The sequence below is a fragment of the Hoplias malabaricus genome, chromosome X2, assembly GCF_029633855.1.
Source record: "Hoplias malabaricus isolate fHopMal1 chromosome X2, fHopMal1.hap1, whole genome shotgun sequence".
Taxonomy (NCBI): Eukaryota; Metazoa; Chordata; class Actinopteri; order Characiformes; family Erythrinidae; genus Hoplias; species Hoplias malabaricus.
The window spans coordinates 50,176,997-50,186,512 of NC_089819.1; positions in this window are offsets into that span (position 1 = coordinate 50,176,997).

Below are 9,516 nucleotides of genomic sequence, written 5' to 3' on the forward strand. Positions count from 1 at the left end.
AACTGGATGACAAAACTAATTAGCAACAATGAATTAATAAATTTGTATTTGTATTTGATTTTATAACACAGCTAGCATAAAGAGGCTAATAAAATACTTACACAAATGGGGAAAAAGCCTTCGGCAACCTGTTATTAATGCCACAGGAGACACCTGCCCTCTCTAGCATTACGCTGCTGACCCTTACCCTCTGACCCCTGACACTGCATGAGATTCCTGAAGTCTCAGGGTCAACTCAGAGGGGAAGTAAAACACAGGAAACTGAGTGTGTGCTTGAGGCTTGGGCAGTTGGGGTAAAGGTCATTAACCTGTGAGCTTTCCCTAATTTAACACATCATCTTCATTGTCAGAACATCCAGTTATTTACTTACTGACATGTTTGGTTTTGTTTGCTACAACTTTCATCCTTGAAGTACTTTACATTAAATACAAATTAGCATTTTTAACATGGCACTAGCATAACATACCAAAAGCTAAAGACTAGTTTGGTTTGTTTGAATAAAAATAAAACAACAAATTAGTATGTGATTTGTTTGTGTGTTAATTTGCTCAGTTTTGTTCTTGGTTTAGTAATATAAAACTGCAACTGCTAGCTCTGTCTCCCCCTAGCACACAATGCTACCAAGCCTGGAGGGCTAGAACGGTATTGCTAAAGTTAGCCACTTCTTCTTGTCCAGTTTCTGCTACATAATACATGACTGCATAGCGTACGCTTGGATGAGAACATTAACTGTCAGCTTATGTTAGTTAAGATGTTCACCTAGCTAGTACTATGGTGAGTTTATGGCATCTACATTAGTGACATAGCACACAAATTCATCTTCTATATGAGAGAATGAAACACCCCCTTCATCCTGCATACCCTTCCTGTGTGACGCAGTAACACTGTCTATTTTTCTTTCATCCATTTAACGTTTCTTCCTATAAACTCCCGTTTCTCAGCCTTTTCTTTAATCCCCTGTCCTCCACTCCTATTTTCATCCTTTCATCAGCACATCTTTGAAGCTGCAGTTCTGAGTCATGGCTGTGTTTATTGGATGGGTGAGGTAAAAAGAGCTGGAATAACTCTATCAATCTGCATACATAATTCTGTCTGATAGCAGGCCGGCAGATGGGTCCGCTGGAGTCCCCAGTGATTGACCTATCTGCGCATCATGTCTTTTTCTCCCCCTCTTTTCCATACTCTGTCTCATTTAATTGTTCCTTCATTCGTCTTTTATGCTTTCAGTTTGCCTCTCTTCTCTGTCCGGTTCATTCATAGAAGGAGGAGATATTTAATAGAAGATGCCAACAATTTTGGACACTGAGACTAAACCAGTCAGTCACTCTATGCTCCCACTCCCTCTACTCCTTTACTGTTGTCTGTCATCACCCATTTCTCTTACATCAAAGATCTCACTGTCTACTGTCTATCTGATTCTTTGCTATGCTCTCTCTCTCTCTCTCTCTCTCTCTATGTGTGTGTGTGTGTGTCTGTGTGTGTGTGTCATCCCTTTTTTTTGTATGTAGGTCTCTATACGCCTACAGCCATCAGCAGCAATCAGTTCTGCCCCAGTTACTGTGATGCCACAGAAACACACACTCAAAACCTACAAACATACATAACACACACACACACACAAACAAATGATGTACACTTATAACTAAGCTGGTTTGCCCATCCAGTAAATTGGCATTAGTACAATATAATTCATGTTAGTAATGTCAATTTGCCTTAAATTGGCTTCATAAAGAAAATATAATGACAAAGATTGAAATTCATCTGCAGGAACAGATATCATCTAATAACTTAACCCTATTGATTATAAATATTGATCAAAACCTGAAGGGTAAAGTGTTTAAATCAAGTTAAATATTAACAATAAAAAGGTTTCGTTTTTTTTTTTTTTTTTTTTTTTTTCAGAATAATTGTGTCCAACAAAATTGTAACTTTGTGACTTTTGGTTTTCCTGAATATTCATTTATTCATTCATTGTCTAACCACTTATCCAGTTCAGGGTGGCAGTGGGTCCTGAGCCTACCCAGATTCATTGGGCGCAAGCCAGGAACACACCTTGGAGGGGGCGCCAGTCCTTCACAGGGAGACACACACTCACACCTACGAACAGACAGAACACACCAACTCCTCACAGACAGTCACCCGGAGGAAACCCACGCGGACACAGGGAGAACACACCACACTCCTCACAGACAGTCACCCGGAGGAAACCCACGCGGACACAGGGAGAACACACCACACTCCTCACAGACAGTCACCCAGAGGAAACACACGTGGACACAGGGAGAACACACCACACTCCTCACAGACAGTCACCTGGAGGAAACCCATGCAGACACAGGGAGAACACACCACACTCCTCACAGACAGTCACCCGGAGGAAACCCACACGGACACAGGGAGAACACACCACACTCCTCACAGACAGTCAACCGGAGAAAACCCACGCAGACACAGGGAGAACACACCAATGTCCTCACAGACAGTCACCCGGAGGAAACCCACGCAGACACAGGGAGAACACACCACACTCCTCACAGACAGTCACCCGGAGGAAACCCACACTGACACAGGGAGAACACACCACACTCCTCACAGACAGTCAACCGGAGAAAACCCACGCAGACACAGGGAGAACACACCACACTCCTCACAGACAGTCACCCGGAGAAAACCCACGCAGACACAGGGAGAACACACCACACTCCTCACAGACAGTCACCCGGAGGAAACCCACGCAGACACAGGGAGAACACACCCCACTCCTCACAGACAGTCACCCGGAGGAAACCCACGCGGACACAGGGAGAACACACCCCACTCCTCACAGACAGTCACCCGGAGGAAACCCACGCGGACACAGGGAGAACACACCACACTCCTCACAGACAGTCACCCGGAGTGGGACTTGGACCCACAACCTCCAGATCCCTGGAGCTGTGTGACTGGAACACTACCTGCTGCACCACCATGCCGCCCCTTTGCCTGAATATAAATAAGTAATATCTGGACTATTCACGTGTTTTATAGTTAATGGTTGTGTTTTTAAAACGCATACTTTTAGCCTCAGATAGTGCTTTTCAGTCAAGAAACTGAATCCGTTAGCAGAGAACAGGCCAAAACATACACAAAGTAAGACACAGACACATTTTCCAAGAAATATAACATCTCCTTGGCCTCTGTGTCTCAGTATTGTCCAGACCTTGTTTAGCACAAGATGTGATTCAGCCTCATTCTCTAACTCTCCGCCATCACTCACGCTACTGTGACAGATCCTCAGCCGCTCAGCAGACAGCATCCTTTCCACTAGAGGGCTGTCAATTGAGCTATGAGCCAAACAAAGAGCATTCGGGGATTTGTTTGAACCGCCAAGAATTTTGTGCAGATATTGATTTAGGAGATACAGTTTCAAATTGTCACTTCAACCTTTTGTTGATTCAGCATAGGTTTCACTCCTTTGAAAACAGACATTTCATGGCTGCTGTCTCAAGCCCTTCATTTCAGTGGAAGAGTTCAGAAAGCCTGCAGACGAGACAGTAGGAGAGTATGTGTGTATGGGTGCAGGGTTGATGGGGTTAGGATGTGGGGGTTTGGGGGTCTTACCCTGATGTTGAACCTTCTCTGATGAGTAAATCCCTTTTAACCATGTCCCTCTGGGACAGATTAGGAAGATAAGACAGCACAGTCACTCTCTCTCTCTCTCTCTCTCTCTCTCTCTCTCTCTCTCTCTCTCTCTCTCACACACACACACACACACACACACACACACACACATGCACACACACAGTCTTACAGTCGCTCTCATTTTTATATTTCTCTACACTTTCTGTAGTTCTCTATGGATTAATAACTTTTTACAATATATTCAGTTTCATATATCTTTGTTTCCTCCATCTTTCTCCTTTCAACTCCTAGACAGACGACAGCCAGCCAGCCAAACACACACACACAGAGCTCAGATCTTTCAAATCCTCACAGGTTTTACCCGTCCATGTCTATTTACATTTAATCAGAATTTTCTCTGTTTAATAAATTATGGGCTGGGGTTCCCTGCACGAGACCATGCACAATAAACACACACACACACACACACACACACACACACACTCATATGAGTTACTTATATAACACACATTGGTGCTGTTGCTGAGGAAATAATTAGTGAAGTGCTCATGCTGGTTGCTCACGTGGCATTAGGGTCAAATATTCCTCTGAATAGACTGACACCCGTAACACTGATAATGATACTCACTTGCAAGTGTGATTATATGTCGGTGTGTAATGGCCTCTCCATATGGCCACAGACATAGAAACAAAATCACCATGGCGTTGTTCCATATGGACAGCATATGGAATAGAAGCACAGGATGAATAAGTATAAATATGTAACTACAAAAGAATATGCAGATAATGCAGTGACCCAGTATTCCTATGGTTTTTATTATAGTTATTACAGCATTTTAGGAGACTGTTAGGTGGTTGCTATGGTATCTCAGTGTTGATAAGTGGTTTATATGTTATTTTATGTTGTTGCCAACATGTTCAGTGACTGGTCACAATGACTAACTGCTGATGGCCACATCCTATGAACTGTGTGTGTCCAGGGATTTATGTGTGAAGGGTTAACTATCCTCTAGAGACTGCAAGTTGACTTCAAATACAGAGGAGAAGACATCTGAGAGGACTCAGAGTCCTTATGCAGAATGTATTAAAATTAAGTGATTTGAGTTGATTTGATTTGCTCATTATTATTTTTCCCCTTCATTTCTTATTTTCTTTCAATTTAAAACATTTACATTTCTTACGGTGGTGGTGCAGCAGGTTAGTGTCGCAGTCACACAGCTCCAGGGACCGGGAGGTTGTGGGTTCGATTCCCGTTCTGAGTGACTGTCTGTGAGGAGTGTGGTGTGTTCTCCCTGTGTCTGCGTGGGTGTCCTCCGGGTGACTGTCTGTGAGGAGTGTGGTGTGTTCTCCCTGTGTCTGCGTGGGTTTCCTCCGGGTGACTGTCTGTGAGGAGTGTGGTGTGTTCTCCCTGTGTCTGCGTGGGTGTCCTCCGGGTGACTGTCTGTGAGGAGTGTTGTGTGTTCTCCCTGTGTCTGCGTGGGTTTCCTCCGGGTGACTGTCTGTGAGGAGTTGGTGTTCTCCCTGTGTCTGCGTGTGTTTCCTCCGGGTGACTGTCTGTGAGGAGTTGATGTGTTCTCTTTGTGTCTGCGTGGGTTTCCTCCGGGTCACTGTCTGTGAGGAGTGTGGTGTGTTCTCCCTGTGTCTGCGTGGGTTTACTCTGGGTGCTCCGGTTTCCTCCCACAGTCCAAAAACACACGTTGGTAGGTGGATTGGTGACTCAAAAGTGTCCGTAGGTGTGAGGGTGTGAGTGAATGTGTGTGTGTGTGTGTGTGTGTTGCCCTGTGAAGGACTGGCGCCCCCTCCAGTGTGTATTCCTGCCTTGCGCCCAATGATTCCTGGTAGGCTCTGGACCCACCGTGACGCTGAACTGGATAAGCAGTTACAGATAATGGATGGATGGACATTTCTTATTCATTGATCCAAAGTAAATACGATAAGTAATTTTTCAATGCTGATCTCATCTTTTTGATATAGTGTGAGAATACTGATATTTTTCTGAATTATACTTGCTTTGTGTGGTTGCTGATAGCTGCATTAACGGAACAATCAACAGCTCTCAGCGGAGTGTGTGTTGTGGCCTAGTTAAAGTTGAGCTCACAGCCTTAGATCAAAGCGCACACACAGACACCCACACACACGACACAAAACTGAACAGAGAAAGAGAGCATGCAGAGGAAATAAAACAGAAAAGGAGCATAAGAAATTGTGAAAAGACAATACAGAAACTTGAACTTGACAGAGAGGCAGACCTTCTAGGGCTCAGGGGTGAACTCTCAGTACAAGAAGCCTGGAGGTGAGGAATACGAAACTAAATTTATAAAAATTAAGAGAATAACAGGAAGATATTAAGAAAGGACAGAGAAAGTTGAGGGGGGTTCAAGATCCCAACATCCTCCAGATTCAAGAGCTCCTCTCTTAAGGTGAACAAAGGAACTGAGAGGAAGGAGGAAAAATATTTCACTCATCTCTCCACCACCCATTTCCTGAGCTCTCTCTCCTCTCCACTTCAGCCTGTGCTTGCAGTGTGTGCTGTAATAACCCAGAGGACTGGCTTCTGAGCCTTTATAGCCTGGATATAAAGAGATTTCTCTAAAGTTGTTCTTGAAAGTTATATAAATAAATATAAATATAAAAATATTAATAACGATTACCGAATGGCTTTTTGATTGGAAATGAAATGAAATAAACAAGTTCTCTGATTTTTCACAGCACTGCTATTGTAAGTAAAAAATATCTCTCTTCAGTTTAAACACTCTTAAAATAAGGTCTACTATCCTTGCATGTCTGCTAAGGCAGCCTTTTCAGTTTCTGAGTGTCATGGTCTAATTAAAGCTCTAATTAAAAAATTGAAATCTCTTGTTTCACAGTGAAACCTTGGATAACCTTGTCCTGCAAGCGCTTTATATAGCTACCTGAGAAAAGTGTCATCTACTGAGCCTGGCTTTTGTGTGTGTGTGTGTGTGTGTGTGTGTGTGTACTCACATTGTGGGGACTTCTCTATCACAAGCTGGTCTCCATAATATAATAATTAAGTAAGGGTTAAGATAAGGGTTCTGATAAGAGTTGGGATTAGACCAGTAGTCTTTATGTATACGCTAAGTGTATGTACACATAAAATGAATGAGAGTCACACTCTTACTCTCTCTCTCTCTCCACTGGGGGAGGTTTTCATTAGCCATTGTGATCCTCCTCATGGATGAACAGAAGTTGTGTGATGTAATAGAGGTCACTTCATGACAACAGTGGCACGTGTGTTTGTTGACCTTTAACAAACACAAAAATAGAAAAGTTATTTCCAGGCATCCAAGATACTCCTATATTCCACAAAATTTCTAAAAGTTTCAGAGATTTGTCGTGTTTCTAACAGGGGGAGAGAGAGAGAGAGAGAGAGAGAGAGAGAGAAAGGGAGAGAGAGAGAGAGAGAGAGAGAGAGAGAGAGAGAGAGAGAAAGGGGAGAGAGAGAGAGAGAGAGAGAGAGAGAGAGAGAAAGGGAGAGAGAGAGAGAGAGAAAGGGGAGAGAGAGAAAGAGAGAGAGAGAGAGAGACAGACAGAGAGACAGTCAGAGAAAGAGACAGTCAGAGAAAGAGACAGAGAGAGAGAGAGACAGACAGAGAGACAAAGAGAGACAGAGAGAGAGAGGGAGAGAGAGAGACAGACAGAGAGAGACAGAGAGGGAGAGAGAGAGAGAGAGAGAGAGAGAGAGAGAGAGAGACAAAGAGAGACAGACAGAGAGAGGGAGATATATATATATATATATATAGAGAGAGAGAGATTTAGTGACATTTCACAACTGAATTGCTGACATTCGAGAGAGAGATAACAGAAAGGTTGTCGACGGATAGAGTGAACCATCTCTGCTCACTCTAATGAAATTAACTGAAGACTTCAGATCATTCAAGTCCACTTCAGCTTATCAGTTCAAAATAAGTACAATAGACTTAAACACAGAAGCCAATCTTGGCCACGTTATCTTACACTGAGTAATTCATTTACTGGTAGAGTTTTAATTAGAATCAAGGAAAAAGTTCAGAGAACTAATGTGGAAGCAAAAAGAAACTTGGTGTGTGATGCTGTGTCTGGTAAAATGTTTGGGAACTTGACTGATAGAAAATCTTTAGAAAAAGGTGAACATTTCTTGGCCTTCAGGATTTGTAACAACATCTCCAAAGGTCTAATGGGTCATGATAAATAGTATGATTATTATTTTTTACCCAAATACAAGTCTTTCAAATTATTCATTCATTCATTATCTGTAACCCTTATCCAGTTTAGGGTCGCGGTGGGTCCAGAGCCTACCTGGAATCATTGGGCGCAAGGCGGGAATACACCCTGGAGGGGGCGCCAGTCCTTCACAGGGCAACACACACACACTCACTCACTCACACCTAAGGACACTTTTGAGTCGCCAATCCACCTACCAACGTGTGTTTTTGGACTGTGGGAGGAAACCGGAGCACCCAGAGGAAACCCACGCGGACACAGAGAGAACACACCAACTCCTCACAGACAGTCACCCGGAGTGGGAATCGAACCCACAACCTCCCAGTCCCTGGAGCTGTGTGACTGCGACACCTACCTGCTGCACCACCGTACCGCCCTCTTCCAAAATAATGCTTTAGAAATCAAGCACAACAAATAATCTCAATTAAAATGACAAACCTATCCATAATGTATTTTGAGTTAATTCACCATGAGGGCAAGTTCAATCCGCTCAGACATCTTAGTGTAGCCAGACTGAACTAAGTTGAGTCTCACTGATATACAGCTCCAGAATCTTGGGGTCCTAGGTTCCATCCACACCTTCATCACTGTCTGTGATGGGTTTGGTCTGTTCTCCCTCTGTCTGCGTAGGTTTCTTTCCTCCCACAATCTAAAAACATGAAAAGTTAGACGAATCGGCTGTTTGAACTTGTCCCTAGGTGTGTGTGAGTGACTGGGCGAGCTTGTGATGCTCTATGATGGACTGGAAGATGTCTAGTATCCAGGGTGCGTTAGTGACATGCGCCCAGTGACCAAGGAGTCCAAGGAATCAGTTCCTGTGTGGACAGAGGGCAAACAATAAGTTCCCCATTCTATTAGTCATATTCAGAAGTGACTATTTTCAAGTGCATGCTTTACTCATCCAGGAGACTACTTTCGTCTTGTCAGAATTCCAGAACACGTTACTGATGAGTAACAGTTACTCACTTCTGTAAGTCATCGCAACAGATGAAACCTTTTAATGTCTAGTCTCTGATACAGAGCGTCCAGGAGGTTTCAGAACTGCTTCTGGCTTTGGAGAGGAAACCCTGGTCTTTGTTGATTTCTGTTGCTATTTTCGTTGGACGCAGGAAATGTTAACCAGATGGATCGGTGGTCTTGTTGCTCTGCGTCAGACATTAGTCATACGTAAGGATTGTGTTGTGATGTTTAAACGGGGCCGAATGCCCTTGTCAAGACTGAAGCCTGTTCTGACACCTAAACAGCCATCGCACTCATCTCCTTTGTTTCCGAATGCTCCTAAAGTGTAAATTGAGCCATTTGTTTTGACTCTGGTCTGTGGCTGCTGAGGTGTTTTGGCTGGATGGTGCCGGGCCCTGGTCATATTTCTCTGTTTCTCTGGGTTTAATGGGCTTCTCACTTTGCTCTCTGTGTTGCTGGCATAGTGGTCAGTGGGCATACAGTGTCGCTGTGTTTAGGTCAGCCTCGTCAGCTGTGGTTTTTGTGGTGGTTTGACTTTACTGAACCTCTTCAGCATTCTCTGTGGTTAAGTTTCCTCACAGAGGGGGTTCATTCCAGCTGGCGCTGGAGTGCTGCAACAATCATGCACATTCAAACAACACACACACACACACACACACACACACACACACACACACACACATTACCCTATCCTCCTTGTCCCCATCATAGAG